The sequence below is a fragment of the Mauremys mutica genome, chromosome 4 (assembly GCF_020497125.1).
Source record: "Mauremys mutica isolate MM-2020 ecotype Southern chromosome 4, ASM2049712v1, whole genome shotgun sequence".
Classification (NCBI taxonomy): Eukaryota; Metazoa; Chordata; order Testudines; family Geoemydidae; genus Mauremys; species Mauremys mutica.
In genome coordinates, this window is record NC_059075.1 from 40,256,821 (window position 1) to 40,274,075 (window position 17,255).

General features: G+C 44.2%; 1 protein-coding gene across 47 annotated transcripts in view; it reads right to left on the minus strand.

Moving 5' to 3' along the window:
• NRXN3 (neurexin 3) overlaps window positions 1-17,255 on the minus strand; it is a 1,517,918-nt gene that overhangs the window by 1,399,918 nt on the left and 100,745 nt on the right. Inside the window, exon 1 of one of the 47 annotated variants that reach the window (XM_045016759.1) lies at window positions 16,831-16,911. The exons of the other annotated variants lie outside the window; for them this stretch is intronic. The gene's annotated coding sequence lies outside the window, so the exon portion shown is untranslated. Of the gene's footprint in view, window positions 1-16,830; window positions 16,912-17,255 lie in introns of those variants that run through there. 47 annotated transcript variants of the gene reach the window in all.

The window sequence follows — 17,255 nt, forward strand, 5'->3', positions numbered from 1 at the left end:
CCAAGGCTGTCAATCTGGCACCTTTAACCAGCACTAAAAACAGGTCACTTGAAGCACAAAATCAATTCCAAGAGAACCTGTAAGCACAGAGAAACATGAGTTTTCAATGTCCCATGTAAGTCAGTCCCATTCCCTGCAGCTGCCTGACTGGAGCTCGTTAGCTTAACTGCTATAAACGCAAATACAATCAAGTCAAAACCAGAGGGAAGATAATTCCTTTTAATTGTTAACAGCTTGGCTCAGGCTGAGGGAGGAGAGAAAGCAGGAGGCATTAAGAGAGGTGTAAAGAAAAAAGGACCCAAATGTTCAAATTGTTTCTCCTCCCGATAACCGAGACATAGGTTCAGTCATTTATTCTTGGGCTTTGCGAAGCAACTGCAGGCAGAGATACCTGGCTTGCATCTGTTTACCCTTCTACTCTGTACTCCCCAGTGGCTGCAATAAAATACCCCATGATTTATTGGGGGGGGGGGGGAGAGAGAGAGAGAGAGAGAGAGTGATGACCCAGGCCTGGAATTATTGATGAGACAGGATTAAGACTATAATAACGTGTGTAAATTAGCCAGCAAAGTGTTCCCAGCAGCTAAAGGTTCCCTAGAACATTTACCACTGCCAGTGCCACAGTAGAATTCTTTTCCCTGTTAAGATTCAAACAGTCTTTAAACAAACATGAGAGGGAGAGGTAAGCAAGCTAAGCATTGCAGTCAGCCCCTCAGAGACCCCACGGTGGAACATCTCCCTCAATAGCTTTAGATTCTCTTGGGTGAAGTATGAGAAGAAGCACCCTTCTCTCTTTCTGACTAAAAATGAACTCTTTCAGAGCTAGTGACAGGTGCTGAAGCAACAGCCCTTGAGGCCGACAGCGGGTAAGTATCCACAGAACAGGTACAGTATAGTCCACAGTAAAGCAAGCTCCTCTCACATCCATCCTACTAATCTGTCTCAATCCTAAACTGCGGGAACCCCCTCTTGGGGAAATTCAGTCCCCATGCCCATTCGATATTTGGCCCCTCCCCTGCAACAATGGGGATCATGAACAGTGGTGGTGACTTCTGTAATGTTAGCACCTGTCCGTTAAGGAATGGGCTGAGATCCGGCAACTTGTTTCCCACAGGACACCAGACAATCAACAAAATGGAAACTAGTCAGAGGTAGCTGCACTGGGTTCAGACTGCTGACCAAGGTGAGGAATCCACATACTTTCCCATCAATCTATTTTCTAGAGAATATAAGGCCATCTTTATTTAGGCAGAGGAAGGAGAGAAGATTGCTTCAGGCCATGACAAATTACAGGTGTTATTTCTTGATATTTGTGCGTTCTAACTCTGGTTTTGGGCAGACTGTCTACATCCAGACATAGGGCAGGTTGGGGCTGTGCAAGATTGCCCCTAGAACTCTGCCAATGCCCCTTAATCCTGACCTGCAGCATCCCCTGGTATTCCAGTCCTGGGCCCCATGCAGCTCTGCCAATGTAAACCACTCTCACTATACAGCAATAGGGGCTGGGAGGAAACCCAGATTTGCTGTCCATTTTGGGCATTAGGAAGGATTTGAATTCAAGCCTTTAGAGATTAAAAGACTGACACTTAGGCCTATGCCTAACGCACACAGATGGCATGAAACTCCACTCTTAACATGTGTGATGGGGTCTGCACACCCCACACGGAACCAGGGCAATAATAGGGTAATACAGGGCTAGGGAGGTCCCACCCCTCAACAGGTGCAGGGCATGCTCCCAGTAGAGGAATAGTTTAAAAGGACACTGGTCGAGCAGCAACAGTGGGGAAGGAGCTGCAGGCTGTGCCAAGAAGCAAGGCTGGTGCTGTGACAGGAGTGGGGCTACAGCTTTAAAGATGTTCTAGCAGCAGGGAATCCGGATTGCCCACATCTCTGGGAAGCTGAGAGCCCTACAAGAGGCTGCTTTGAACAGGATGTTAACAGACCAAGTGGAGTCTTCTGAACCAGTGACCATGCCCCAAACAGCAGAGCTCAGGTTTGATAGGAAGCGACTCTGGGAAAAGTGTAACTTGGGGATGGATCGATTACTAGTCCAGACACTTTGACAAACCTTCTATGGCCCTGGGTTGGGACCCAGTGGAGCGGGTGGACCTGGGTTCCCCTACCTTGCACCCTGTTCCTCTGCTGTGGCAGAACTCGAAGGGGAGCAATATGAGCATTCAAGAGGGACTGAGGCCTCTCACGTACAACTTGGCTGGGGCCCCTCTGTGCCTTGCCTGACCCCTAGGCCAGCTGGTCTTCAGACAACCCCTTGTAAAAGAGAACTATAGCAACAGCCTCACGCAATACAGCTCCATCAGAATGATACTGCACTTCCTCTAGAATACTGTATGGATTTTTTTTAAAAATGCGTCTTCTCCAGGGACCTCAAACTTTTCCCCTGCATGAATCCCAGTGTGAGAGAGAGGTTGTGTGCTGGACACCTCCCCTTCCAGGCACAATCACATAGCAGCCCTGCACCAATTCCAGCAGTTGCTCACATGGCAAAGTAACATTTCAAAGGTTTTTCGAGTATTGGGAGCTTATTTTAATGCAATTTAGCAGCAGGAAATGAGGAGGAGAGCCAGCCCCACGTGGCCAGCCAGCTCTTCACAGCCCACTAGCAAGCGCTCCACAGAGCGCAGTTTGAGAATTGCTGCTCTGAAAGGATCTGCTGTCCAGCAGATCATCCCCACCTCACCTGACACCTACCTGTGCTCCCTCTGCTTCAGACTTCAATACAGTAAGGAGGAGACAAAGCATATAGTCTGCACGCTGAGCAGACGGCTCAGCATTTCGCACACAGAAAACCCGCTGCAGGAAACACACCTACTTGCGCTATTCAAACTTCCCACTCACAGGAATGAAAGAGCTGAAGAAATTCCAGGGTTGGAGAGGGGAGAATACAACGCTGCTCTTGGGGAGGGGTCAGCATCAAGTGCTGCCTGGCCACTAGCCATCTCGCCAAGACTAAGGGGCAGCTTATTTATGCCAGGAGGTGAGAGCCATTTGCTTAAAAGCCCCGGGAGGGGGTCCGCCCTCGCCGTGGAGTGGCTCTCAAACGCTTATCTGTTCTATGTGGAGAGCGAGTGAGCATGAGTGACAATATCTAATTGCCAACTAATTTCCATAATTACTGACTGGCACACTTTTTATGCCGGGTTAATATCTTTGCAAACGTCTCACAACGCAACTGCTCGGGAAACAGAGAGAGAAGCCAGGGCACAGAGCTGACATGCAAGTTATTTACCAAACTGCACAGAAAGGCTTTAAGAGACTGGTTTGCTACTCTCTATCTTTGCTGTCCCCCTTCTCTACCTCTTTCTTTGACTGCTAATTGCTTAAGGATGGATATTTAAGTGTAATTTTCAGCAATTTCACAGGCAGAAGAAAGCAGCCCTGGATGGAGCCAGGTCTATGCAGTCAGGAGCTGTGCTAGCTTCCCACACACAGCTAGCCTGTTATTCCAGTCCTGGGTGTCTCACACATCTTGGCTGATGCACATCAATCCTAATCTGCAGCACCTGTGGCTAGCCCAGGCCTAAGTCTCCCTCAGCAGAAACTGCGAATCATACCATACACTGTAATGAAGAGCCAACATCATTCATGAGTGACCTGCCTGAGATTCACAAACTCCTTCTCTTCTGACCTCAGCCAACACCTCATCTTTACCAGTCAAAGAGAAAGCGCAATAGTTCATCCTCCTTCTCAGCTCCCAAAGGACCCAGTCCTGCTCCCACTAGAGCAAAAGGCAGTTATGTCACAAATTTCAACAGGAGTTGGCCCTAATTTGGGGTGGTATCAATCTGTGTCTCTGAAGTTAGCCCAGGACAGAGCAGTGGGATCATTACAGCCTCGTAGTACATGCTGTCTGATATCATTCGTTGAAATTCAAAATCAGTAATTGATATTAAAGGCTGGTGCTTGCCCAGGGCAGAGGTAGGAGAAGCTGATAGTATTTGTTTATCCTCTTTACATTTGTCTAATTCAGTGCTGGGTATTGGGCTCTGTTTGGATCATGCCTTTTGCATGGCTCTTCACAGAGCTGGCTTCCTCTTAAACACAAATCCTCCTGGCTGGGTCTATATCCAGCTGAGCGCTACCTAAAAGAATGGAAAGGGAAAAAAAAGAAAGAAAAACCTTCAGATGAAAAATGCAGACATGAAAACTGAGTTGCTGCTGTGACTGGAAAAAAAAACCAAAAACCACACACACTAGCCTCCTTGGTGAGGGCACAGAGTGAGATGTTTGCACAGAGATGACAGGAGAAAAGAAAGAGAGACTGGAGAAAGTGGCTCAAGTGCATTTTATTCTTCCTCCTTCCAGGAGAATCTGCTTCTCAGCCATAATCTCTGAACCCAGCACCACTCTCTCATTTCTGGGCTGGAGAGGGCTGTCAGCTGGTTCAGGGGAGAGACTGAAGAACCCACTGCCCCTCTCGTTGACCTTACCGAACAGAAGCCACGGGGCAATTCAACCCCTCAGGAATGGCAAACTCCCTTGCTCTGGCGGGTTTTTCCCATCCCGGATATGCTGCCTGGGCTCTCCATAGTGGCCGTGGAGTTGTTATATTATCAATAATGGCATCACCATGTGGTTTCCTTAAGAGATGGGGTTATATATAGACACACACATATACATATATATAAAAAGCACTACCGTTCAAGTAGGGCCAAAGCCTCAGTTCACAAGTGCCCTGTTAAACAGGATTGGGCTCCTTTTGTTCCCCTCCTCTCTAGCAGGTCAGGATTTACACGCACACACGCCCACTGTCAGCCTCAGCCACCAATTAAAGTTTGCCAGTTTCCAGGTGCAGTGGGGAGGCGATTTGTGATCAGGAAGGTTAAGATCCATGTGCACCAGCCTCCCTGTTCCCCTCTTCTTGCTACAGAAGGAAGGGTAGGGCCAGAGTGTCCCTTTCTTACCAAACCAGCCCTGGATCTCACTTGAGGAGACATTACCTCACCCGTACGGGTTTACACACTATGTGAAATGGGTAACCATGCACAGGGGAGATGAGCACACACACACTCATTTCATGTCAGATACAGAGTCAAAATGCCACCTGTGGCCTCGGATGGGGTCTGAGCAAGCTGACAACATGCTCAGTTCAACTGCAAGTACAAGGCCATGACAGCACAGACTTCAAAACCAGCGGCTTGGGAAGCCATCTGGCTGCTGGAAGAGTTAATATTTTATAATGAAGATAATCACCCTTCAAGGCTCTTGCCTCCTGGGACTATTAAATAGATTCAATTCAGAACCAGAGCTCTTCAGATCTAGTATGGGGGAAGGAGGGGTGGAAAAGAGTCGGGGAGAGCCGCGCATCTCTCCCCCCGCCCCAAAAATAGCCTGTATAGTCCAATAGGATGACCTTTAGCCAGCTTACCTAGCTCTAGCTCAGCGTGGATACAATTTACAGACCATTTCTGTTCTCCAGCTTTCTTAACACAAAGAAGAAAAATCAAAACCCCGGCAAAAGGAAAGAAGAAAGACAGAGAAAATAACCCTGCAGAGCAATCATGCCTGGGGCTGCTCTGATGGCTCTTTCTGTTCCCTTCTAGGACACAGAAATGACTCCCAGTGTGTTAATTACTCCCATTACCACAAACTCTCCACTGACAAGAACTAGCTTGGAGGAGGGGTTGGCAGTGGCTGAACAGTTAGTGCTCTGCGCTGCCACGCAGGAGAATCCAGGCTCCCTTAGCTGCAAGCTGCTGACAACAAGGACTGTGAATGCTGCAAAACCAGACAGCGTGGCTTAGGGTGACCATATGTCCCATTTTGGCCAGGACAGTCCCTTTTTTAAGTCCTCTCCCGGCCATCCCGACATTTTGTCAGCTCCCAACTTGAGCAAACGGGACACATGCCCACTTTTGTTCAAAAAAGTGGGGCATGGTACAGAGGAACGTGCGGTGGGGGGAAGGGGTGAGCAACAATACCAGCCCCACACAAGGGGGAAGAGGCAGGGCTCAGGTGGGGGGCTGGCAGGGCTTAAGCGATGCCAGCCCTGCGCAGGGAGGAAGACTTGGATGAGCGGGGGGGTGGGGGGGAGGCCTCTGGCAAGCAGCTAGGGGCAGCCCCACAAGGGGGTGGGGGTGGCAGGGGCTCAGGCTAGCCCCACGTGGTGTCCCATTTTCCCTTTGGGAAATATGGTCACCCTACTTGGCCGCTTCGGGGAAGGGGTGAGGCAGCACTGTCCAGCAGAAAGAAAGAGGGAATCTTGATCCCTGCATCCTGTTTTCAGCTCTGCTGGTGACTCAGCGTGTGAACCTAGATATGTCACTTCCCCTCTCCATGTCTCAGTTTACCCATCTTTAAAATGGGGACAATGATACGAGCTTAGAGATCCACAGATGAAAACCCCTTTAATATCATCATTTATTGCAGTGGTTTTCGACCAAGGGTATGTGTATCATAGGGAGTATGCAGAGGTCTTCCAAGTGTAGAACTGATAAATGAAATTGTTTTTAATTGTTCACTTTATCAATGTAACTTCTGTTCACCATTCACTACACTTGCCTACATTGTAACTTCTGTTCACTGTTTGCCATCCACTACACTTGTCTATATTGTAACTTCTGTTCACTGTTTGCCATATTGTAATTCAAACCCCATTTTAAAACACTCACTTCATTTTGTAAAAGCTTCCTCCAACCTTCATTTTTGCAAACCCTGCTGTATTCTTATTAGTTTAGTTTAGATGTGTGACTGAGGTATGTATGGATGATGGAATCAACCTCCAGCCTCAGCCTGTCCTAATGAAATAAAGTTCAAACACCACCAGCTGAAGATGGAGACAACAGCCCTAACAAAGTAAGAAGAGTCCACCCTAAAAAGAAAAGGTACAATAGAAGGAAGATCAAAGCCAGGTCCGAGGCTGAAAGTCACGCCTGCAATTGACGGGTGATCAATCACCAAACCAAGAGGCAGCGTGACACAGCAAGACCTATAGACTCTGGATTCAAACTAAAGCCTACAAAAAGGATGGGTGAGATGGAAGACTTTGAAGGGTAACATTCTGCTGCCAACATGGAAGGGCATCGGTGCATGCCCAACAGAGACTCAGCTCATCCTTGTGCCCGGCTTTCCTGGCCAGTTAGCGGCCACAAGCTACGAACCCAAGCTGCAAAATCAAGCCACGAACTCAAGCTATCTTCAGGACTGGTAACTATGCAGCAGCTGCAGAACATCTGATGGATGTGTGTGTGAATGTCTGTGTGTGTATTGGTATTAGGTATAATGTGTGTGTATAAGGATTAAGATATTAGTTATTGGTCATAAATCAAATTGTGTGACATCTTTGTCTTGCCCCCTGAAAAGATCCTGTGTAGTTTTGTCTGTACAACACAAGGGGTACATCAACTCATCTAGATAATTGCCTAGTTTTACAACAGGCTACATAAAAAGCACTAGCAAAGTCAGTACAAACTAAAATTTCATACAGACAATGACTTGTTTATACTGCTCTATGTACTATACACTTAAATGTAAGTACAATATTTATATTCCAACTGATTTATTTTATAATTATGTGGTAAAAATGACACAGTAAGCAAAGTTTCAGTAATAGTGTATTGGGACACTTTTGTATTTTGATGTCTGATTTTGTAAGCAAATAGTTTTTAAATGAGGTGAAACTTGGGGGGTACAAAAGAGAAATTAGACTCTTGTAAGGGGTACAATAGTCTGGAAAGGCTGGGAGCCACTGATTGATGGTATTGTTATCATGTCCCCACCTCACTTCCCTACAGCCTCTCCCAACAACAATCCCTTACATTCTATAGCACAGCTCACCCCAGGGTATCTCCAAGCACTGCACTATGGAGAAGAGAATCTGCATAGTGAGGTGTGCTATAAACATTTAATTGACATGAGTTTAAAATGGCCACATTACCCATAATAGGCGAAGCATCCCCCTTCAGATTCCATATGTACTATGTATGTTACAGGAAAAAAAATTATAAATATTTTGGAGTGTCTTTTTTAAAAGGGGGAGGGCACTATAACTATGAGAATTCAAATTTGAGCCTTTTGTTATGAACTTGCAAATGGGATTACTTCTGGGCAATTTTTCCCAAGATTACAAGCCTTCAGAATAGGTCTGTTTCCAGCAACAGTGGATCTGGCATCAGAAAAAGGCGGCTTATAATCAGACATATAGTGATTTTCTCCATTTTACACAGCACTGAAATGCAGTCCCTGTTGGCGGGGGCATAGTAGTTCTTTAAAAGCACACCAGCAACACTATAGAAGAAGGAGGGAAATAATTATCTTGTATCTCTTTTGAACTGGTGGATCATACATTCTCAATGTATCTCAGTGCTATGCAGGTTCCCTACCCTGCTTTTCACTATAATAAAGAAGTCATTACTTTTTAAGTAGTGTACCCAAACTGAAGCTGAATGGGTGAATTTAGATGGGCAGAATATAACTGTCCAGGCTGGAATTTTTCCCAGACAAGGGGGATAATGTCACTATGCTGGCAAGAAACATTCTGGAATATGCAATAACCTCAAGGGTTAGGCCTTTGGTTTTACATCTTCTCTGAGCCACCACCTTTATCCCCATTTTACAGATGGAGGAACTGAGGCACACAAAAGATAACTGACTTATCCAATAAGCCAATGAGACTATATTACCTGACTCCCAGTCATAAGATTTACCAATAGACCACATTGAGCTCCTGTTGTTGACGGGCTTGTTTGGCCAAGGGCGCCTGGGTTTGCCCAAGTCCTGTGGGATGGTCTGTTCAGACCAGTTGATCTTTGTACTGCTTCAAAGCAAGCACAGCAGGAAGAGGCACAATGGGTTAGGCCCAAGTGGGGAGCAAGAAGGAATCAATGTGGATTTCTGATTAAATGGATATGCTCAGACAGAGAGTAGGAGCTGGGTAGCACCCTCCCAATCTCCCAAAATGCCAGCTGCTCATTTGGGGTCACACCATGCAGTCTGGGCCCCACTGGCTCAAAGGAAAGCAAGTAGAGTCTGCTTAGCAAGGAAATAAAGGGTCATTTGACACCAGAAGCCCAGCAATGGTTTTTCCCATTATGTAACTTATAGCCATCTCTCCATCTTTTTTTAACGTAACTTGATAATCTCATGCTATATTTGTACTAAGCTTCCCATAAACACAACAACAATGTGCAAACCTAGCAAATGGAGATAAGCCGGCTGTGGCCCAGGAGCCTTCAGTTTAGCTCCTAAGCACCTTAAATAGCACACACTATATTTGAGTACTAACTGGGTACGAATCTCAGGGCATTCAACTAAACTGTGGAACAGAGGTGGACACGGTAATACTCATGCAGACCTGGCTTCCTCCTGCCCCTCCAATAACTGACACTCCCAAGCAGGAGAGGATAAAAGTTTGGCTTGTTGGGAATAGAATTTACACCTTACACGCAGAGCATCCAACCCTAGCTGGGACTGACAATGGCATCCCATTCCCTCCTGTGACAGTCTGTATCCTTATGTTCACTATTTTTTCAAGACTATAATAAATTTTATACAAAATATGCCTTGTGAGGTATCCCCTGGAAGCTCATAAACCGCTGATTATTATCCTAGTAAAATATGTGTGGCAACATTTTATGTAAAGTTATAAGATTCTCGTGTATTACATATTACTATTTTAGAAAAACGAGCACAAACCAGTTCCTTACAGACAAAGGCAAACTGACACCTCAGCCAGATGCCAACAAAATCAAGTGGACTATCACCTAATTGAGCGGCCATTCTTTAGCAGGAAGAAGGGTGTGCGCAAAAATCTGCATCTTGACAAAGAAACAGGTGGGAGTTCCCCTACTCAGACTTTCTATCTACTGAACCCCAGTTGGAGATGGTTCTTGTGCAACAGCAGCTGGAGATGACTTTTGCGCAAGAGATGGGGTTATAAGAGGAGGAGGAAAATGCCCCAAAGGTACTCTTCCTCCACTTCTCTCTGCTTCTGGCCTCAACACCATCTGAAGGATTAGGAACTTAACACTGAATTGGGGGTGGGGTCCTGGCCAAAAAGGATTCCAGCCAGCAAGACTGCAAAAGCATGTTGTGAGACAAACCTTTGCTTTGAATTCATTTAGCATGTTAAATTAGATGCTAGTTGCAGTTTTACCTTGTATTTCTTTGTAACCAATTCTGACTTTTATGGCTTATAACTTGTTTTAGTGTTTATCTAAACAAGCGTGTTTGGTTGAAATGATTGGGAACCTCCATTTGCGATAACAGGGTTTCCGCATATCATTTTCTATTAATAAAATGACAGACCTTTTATGAGCTTGTATTGTCCAGAAGGAAAGAGATGGGCAATACAAGACACACATTTCTGGGAACAAGTCTGGGACTAAGAATTTGCTGGTATCGCTCTGCAATATAATGTGTGGGTGGCTGGCCAGAGCACCCCTATAGCACAGCTGGGAGTAATTTACATGATTGAGGCTGTGTGTGAACAGACCAGGAGTGGCTGTTCTCACAGAGAAGCTGTGTAAAAGGCACCGTAGCTTGGAGAATTGAGGGGACACAGCTGCTCAACAGTCCAGGCTGTACCCTGGGGAATGTCACACCTCCATTTTAAAAGGCTTTGAATGCTCACTCCCCCATTCCCCTTTTGTGGCTCTTCAGTGGCTACACAATCAGAATGCCCCTGCTATGACACAAGTGAGGCGGCATTTCCACCGTGGCCTGTGGCTTGCAGCATTGCACACTGAGCTATGACCCAGCAAGTGTGCCGTGATCACTATCTAGGTTGCCTGGTGGCTGGTTATATAGGCATATCAACCTGCTCTTCTAGATCAACAATAGCCATATAAAGCAGGGACTGAGTGCATCTCTTTGGTAAAAGGATGTTAAGGAGCCCTGGGGACCCGCACAAGGAAGGAGAAATATGATACGTATAAAGTATCTCTTTTAAAAGAAAGTATGTTGAATGAAACAAATTTTAGCTTAAGAGCTATGGGACCCCAACAGCTGAGAAAACAGGGAGTTATTTGCAAGAAGGGGCTTACTTTTACCCCAGATGCATTTTATTGGACTGCAAACCATTTCTGTGCCTCTCGTTTTATATCATCCTATAATTTCTTTCCACTTAGTCATCTCTTTCCCTTAGAGACTCACTGCTGAGAAATATAGGAGTAAAATTCAGGCTTTGTAAAGTAAGAGATTTAAAACCCCCTAATATGCAGAGAAAGATTGTCATTAATTAGTTTTATTTCAATAAAAACAGCCACTAGTGGGGTAATTAAATTTGCCCTGGCAGGGGAGATATGGCAAGTCAACAAGTATGTGAAGGGTATGAATACCAAGGAAGTAGAAGAAGTGTTTAGGGTGCCACAAAGGGGTTGGGAGTCTAAATAAAAGTAATTGTTCCTGAGAGAACCATCCTGGCAGCAAGGTGTTAAAATGTAGAGGAGTCTCCCAGGGGAGGGGGTGCAAACCCTGTGGCTTGATATACTTAACACTAAACTTGGACAAAAGCACTCGTAAAATGTTTAATAGGGAATAACTGTACACTAGCCGGGAGATGACGTGCATGGCATTCCACAGCGGTAGGTCTTCTGTCCCTAGCTTCTATGACTCATTGTTGGAAACCCAAATGCAACAACTTTGTGCTAGGGCAATGGATTCAGAAAATGAAACCAGTTGATCAGCTTCAGCTTCCAGAAGAGCCCAATGAAACAAACAAACAGCACCACTGGTGAAAAAAATCAGTAGGATGTTTTAAATTTCAGTCTTAATAATTGAGGGTTGTAATGCCACACAGGAAGACATTTCCCCCTGACTTAAACATTACTTGTTACATGTTAATGTATTAATGGTGCTCAGATATATTTAGAAATACCTGAGAGAGATTTTATCTTGGCAGTGCCCCTTTAAAAGTCAGATGATCTTTTAAAGCATTTTCAGCCCTGGGACACAGTGCAGTGCCCTGGAAGACAATTGACATTCTGAATGACTGGGCTGTGAATTCAAAATCCCAACTCAGCCAGCTCAAACCAAGAGCCAAACTTGCATGTTTTAAATGGGGTGGCGGGGAGACGAGAGAGAGTGTGTTAGAATTACTGCAGCTACATAGAGAAATATCCTCTCAGTGTAAAAATTTCAGATGCAACAGTAACCCACTGAACATCTGGGTGTAGGTGGCACATACTATCCTTAATGCTTTGGCACGCCAAATACAGATGTGCTTACTGTTAGAAAAATGGCAATTATTTTCCGTGAAAATGTTTTGAAGAAAACAAAACCATTTTCATTTAGTTCAGAATTTTTCACTGAATTTTCTGATTTTTCTTCAAAGAAAAAGTTCAGCCTGAGAAGATTTGTTTTCCTATTTTAAATTTTCTTTTCCCTGATTTTCTCTCCCTTCCCCTCCCCACTCACTTTTTAAAAAAAAACTAGACAAGAGAAAATGAGGAGCCAGAAAGCAAAAAACCCCAACAAATAAAAACCACAAAGTTTTCCCTGAATTTTGAATCAAATTATATAGAAATGACTTATTTCAAAATGAATTAAAATATTTTTTCTTATTGAGAAATCAGAAAAATTTTAATGATAAAAAGTTTCACTAAAATGAGTGTTTAGTTTGAAAAGCCATTTTTGACAAGACACATTTTGCTCAGCTCTAGCTACAGCTCCTACTTGATTTTTTTTTAACTCCTAGCTCTGCACTCTGCTTGGGCCATTGTTTTAAGAATGCTAGGTCAGCAGGCAGTAGGTAGCTCAGGAGACTTGTAATGGGCTACAGAGCCATTCTTCTCCAGGGCACAGATTCCAATCTGCTTCCCCCAGGTGAGTAGTGCCTGAAAGCTTTTGCCAGCTGGCAGTAGTTTGGCAGTCTATGAAAAATTAGTTGGTGGGCCTAGGTCCAGTTTCTAGGCCAGGCATCCACATTGCAAATCTCACCACTTGATCCAACACTAATTGGTTCTGTTGTTAGCCACTTCAGTACAGTGGCCAAGGACTGAATGGGCCATGGAGACTTAACTCCCTCTTAAACATAAGCGTGCACTCTCTCCAAGGTAAGGCTAAGACACGCTGCTGGGGAAAGCATGCACTGCTGCTGCACCCATTTTGTGAGCAGAGAGAGCACTTCATTCTCCGATCTGGTAGCTTTCACAAGCACAAAAATAACTTTGGGGGAGGAGAGGAAATTTGTTTTTAAAAAGCTTTTTGCAAGCGAGTGCGAGGGAGGAAGATACTTGAAGCGTTTGTAATAACCAGGCAGGACTTTTGTTCCCCAATTGTGTTGAGTAACAGAGGCTTAGGAATAACAATGGAAAATGATATTTCGTATCTGGAGAAGCAGATGGCTTCTGTAACCTGCCAATTGCCAGATTCTGGGACAAATTCATTCCTGGTGTAACTTCAAGTAAGTCAATGAATTTGATGAATTTAACTCTTTGCGTCTACAGTATCTGCTTACAATATTTTGCTGGTAAGTACTCATTCGCTGCATACATGGTACATGATCTGGTGGTTACAATACATGTCCGAGAGTCAGAAGATGAGGTCTCACTGACTATCTGTGTGACCTTGGGCAAGTGGCTTTTCAGATTATAAAATGGGGATCATACTACAACACCTGCTGTAGTAGTAGAGTTTAATTAGTAATTGTAAAGTGCTTTTAGCTCAAGCAATTCAAAAGGGAAGATACCAAAAAGGAGTTTATCTGTGATTAGGACATTACCAGTCTCACCTGAAACTCAGAGGGAAGCTTCTATAAAACTGAGTGAGTATTCCTTTGCCAATTCTGATGGCAACAACAAAAGTAGCTGTATATCTTTTGCCATCATGTATTGTTTTTAAAACAGATTCCTATGCCAGAGTATAGTATAGTATAGTATAGATTGATGGTTGCCAATGACACCCTAGCCCTTACGCACTGGGCAATCAGAAGGCCATATTAGACCACTAATCTTTATCTCCACCCCTTTTGTCTAATGAGAATTCTGTATTGGGCTGGAAGCTCCACCTATCCTTTCCAGGGACCCCAGAGATTATTTTGGGGATCAGAGGCCCAAACACCACCAATCAGCTGTTTTGGAAAAGAACAATGGGTAAACAGAACTGCATTTTCCCCTCAGTGGTCATCTAAAAAGCAGGTACACTGAGAAGGAAAAGCAAAAATATGAAACCAAACAGGCTTCTTGTATACACTATTGTCTAACATTTAGGATCAATGATGTATAAATATTTAAGCTTGCCATGTAGATTCATGCATTCTCCTCCACTTTTCAGAAGGTAGAAATAGTTAAAACAAAGACACATTTAAGAGACTCACTCACGCATCTAATAGGGGAATATTCTTGGGTGCTCTTATATAGTTATCTAAAATCTAAATAGAGGTAGAAAAGTTGTAGAATCTTAGTGACAGAGGGATAAAGCTCATTTCCACATCTTGTGAAGAAATATAACATTTGAGTCACTTACACAATCAAAGTGCAAGTGTTCACTACCCTTTGAGAAATGCAGTCAAAAAGTGAAAATTTCCTTTCAGAACAGCCATCAGTTTTTAAAACATAGAACAAAGGCAGCGAGACACTCTGTCATACAAACTCATTTATCCATTTTTTTTCCACATAAAGGCTACAAACTCTGGCCTAGAGATGTAACTGAAGATGTACATTTATGGGGGGGGCAGTTTTTGTTGTTATTGGGCTGGTTGGTTTTAACTGTAACAAAATTCTGAAAGTGAAGAGTTGTAAGCACCACCCCAAAAATTAGAACGTTCTTCTCTGGTTACAAATGGTGATTCTCCAATAGAGGTAAGAAATATAATCATTGTCAATTGTATTCAGAGAATCCCCAGTACAGGAGTCTAATTAGACAAAAAAGAGGGCAAGAATTTGGAAAGACCATCAGCCTAACACAGCCTTCTGAATGGCCAGCAAATGCAGGCTGAGGAATAAGATTCCTGTTGAAAAATACATGGTGGCAATAGGTGTACAGTTACCATACTGCTCAGAGCTGGTCTGTTGTCTTGGACTGCATCTCACTGTTGGCTCTTTATCAAATGTCCCCCACAGGGAACCTAAAGTTCCACCATCACAAAGATGTTTCATCCAGACTACCAGAAACAGACATCTCCAAATAGATCCCTTACAAAATCCATTCTCAACAAACTCTTCTTGCTACTGTGCCAGACTAAGATTTCAACCGTATCCACTTGTGCCTGTCACCTCCCACATAACTGCTCGGCTCTAATCTCCAAGAGTCTAGGCTGCTTCTGATGGCAAAATTGGAGTTTGGAACAATAACTCCACTGCAAGCAAGAGCACACATCTGTGAATGGGGGTGGGTGGGGCATGCAATAATGGTGCACAGCAGAGAAACTCACTATTAAGTCAGGGATGGGGAGAGTGTCAGAAAAATCTCTGTAGAGGAGGTACTGCCCTAAAAACACCTCCAGATCCACTAGAAATCCGTGAATGCTGAAGCAATGTCTTCTTACTCTTTGTCCCAGTCAATACCCAGAGTCCCAGCTCCCCCAAAACCCACCTATTTCCTATCCAGAGGCACAGGTACCCTACCAACACCGGCCTGAAGACTTAACCCTGGGAGGCTCTTCATAAGCCACCATAGCATCCTCATGCTATTAGCTGCACAGACTAGGCATCTAATCAATTCAGTCTCTCCAACCTCAAAACACAAGGCCTTGAAATTCCTCTAGGGCAAATAAGCCTGTCATTTGCTGCTATGATGTCTCATCCCAGGGGGTCTTTAAGTCCCCTCCTTTTTACGGTGGTCAGATCCTTTGGCTTTGTGCTGAATTTTCCTGCATTAATGCTGCATGCAGGCAGCTATCATCCTGTCTCCCATGGTCAGTAAAACAGGTGAGGTCAATGCCCTTTCACCCTACTTCTCTCTCACACAAACACACTTTCCACATTTCTGCTTTCTCCAAGGGACAGTACCTTACTCTCCTTCTCCAGTCTGGATTCTATGCCAGGTATTGCATGTGGTAATAATACCACATGCAGCCTGGGGTTGCATCAGTAAAACCCATTGGCAATTTTCAGGACAAGCAGCCTTTCTGTGCATGCCAAACAACAAAATCACAGCCAGATTCCACACTGAATGACCAAGGTAAAACCTATAACCATGCGATGTTTAGTTGCAAGTATATCAGATTTCACATATAGTTTGCACATGGATGGGGATGACTAAAGAAAAAAAAAACACAGACTGCAGCAATTTGCAATCCCTACCAACCCAAGTTCTCTTCTGTTCAAGTGCTTTTACTGCAGACACACAGTGATGCCTTCAAGTGCCTTCCCATAGTTCATTAAGTGATGTGACTAGCATCCAATAGCATCCATCCATTGTGGGAATCTGTGGAACTCCTTGACAGAGGATGTTGGGAAGGCCAAGACTATCACAGGGTAAAAAAAAAAACTAAAGTTCATGGAGGATAGGTCCATCAATGGCTATTAGCCAGGATTGACAGGAATGGTGTCCCTAGCCTCTGTTTTCCCAGAGGCTGAGAATGGGCGACAGGGTATTGATCACTTGTTGATTACCTGTTCTGTTCATTTCCTCTGGGGCACCTGGCATTGGTCACTGTCAGAAGACAGGATACTGAGCTAGATGGATCTTTGGTCTGATCCAGTATGGCCGCTCTTATGTTCTGAAGGTTCTGTTCTTATGTGGGTCTTTCTCCCATCTTCCCCTCAGGGGAGAAACTGGCTATAATTTTAATGTTTGAAACATTATTAGTTAACTTTGAATCAGAGACCCACAAGTGAAAGGCTCTACCCACATCCCATGACTAAGCCCTCACAACACAATATATTTGTCTGCCCCATGATATAAAAGTTATCAAATGAAATACATAACAACCTGTGGCAGTGGAGCCTCTCATGAAATCACAAGCGCAGTATAAAGGCTACAATGAATCATTCCTAAGCCAGATGGAGTGTGGGGTGGAGAAGGAACCTGTAATTGAACGTGCACACATATTCCACAATTATCAAAGGAAATATTCATCACTCCATTCAAGATGGCTAAAGTAGGGCTTTTTTCTGATTAAAGATTTTAAAAGGTTAAAGTTTTTCCTTTGATCAGAGCAGTTTTGTCACAGGGGAAAGGGACCACTTTGCATTAGTGGAGGAACATTTGCAAAAAATAATTAAAAAAAAAAACCAACAAAACCACAATGGTAAAAAAAAGTGGGAAAGGAAAAGTAAGGTTCCATGGGATACAGGGAAGCTCGGGATGGCCAGTAGTAGAAGCTTTTATGTATTATTGGTAAGCCAGAGTGGTGG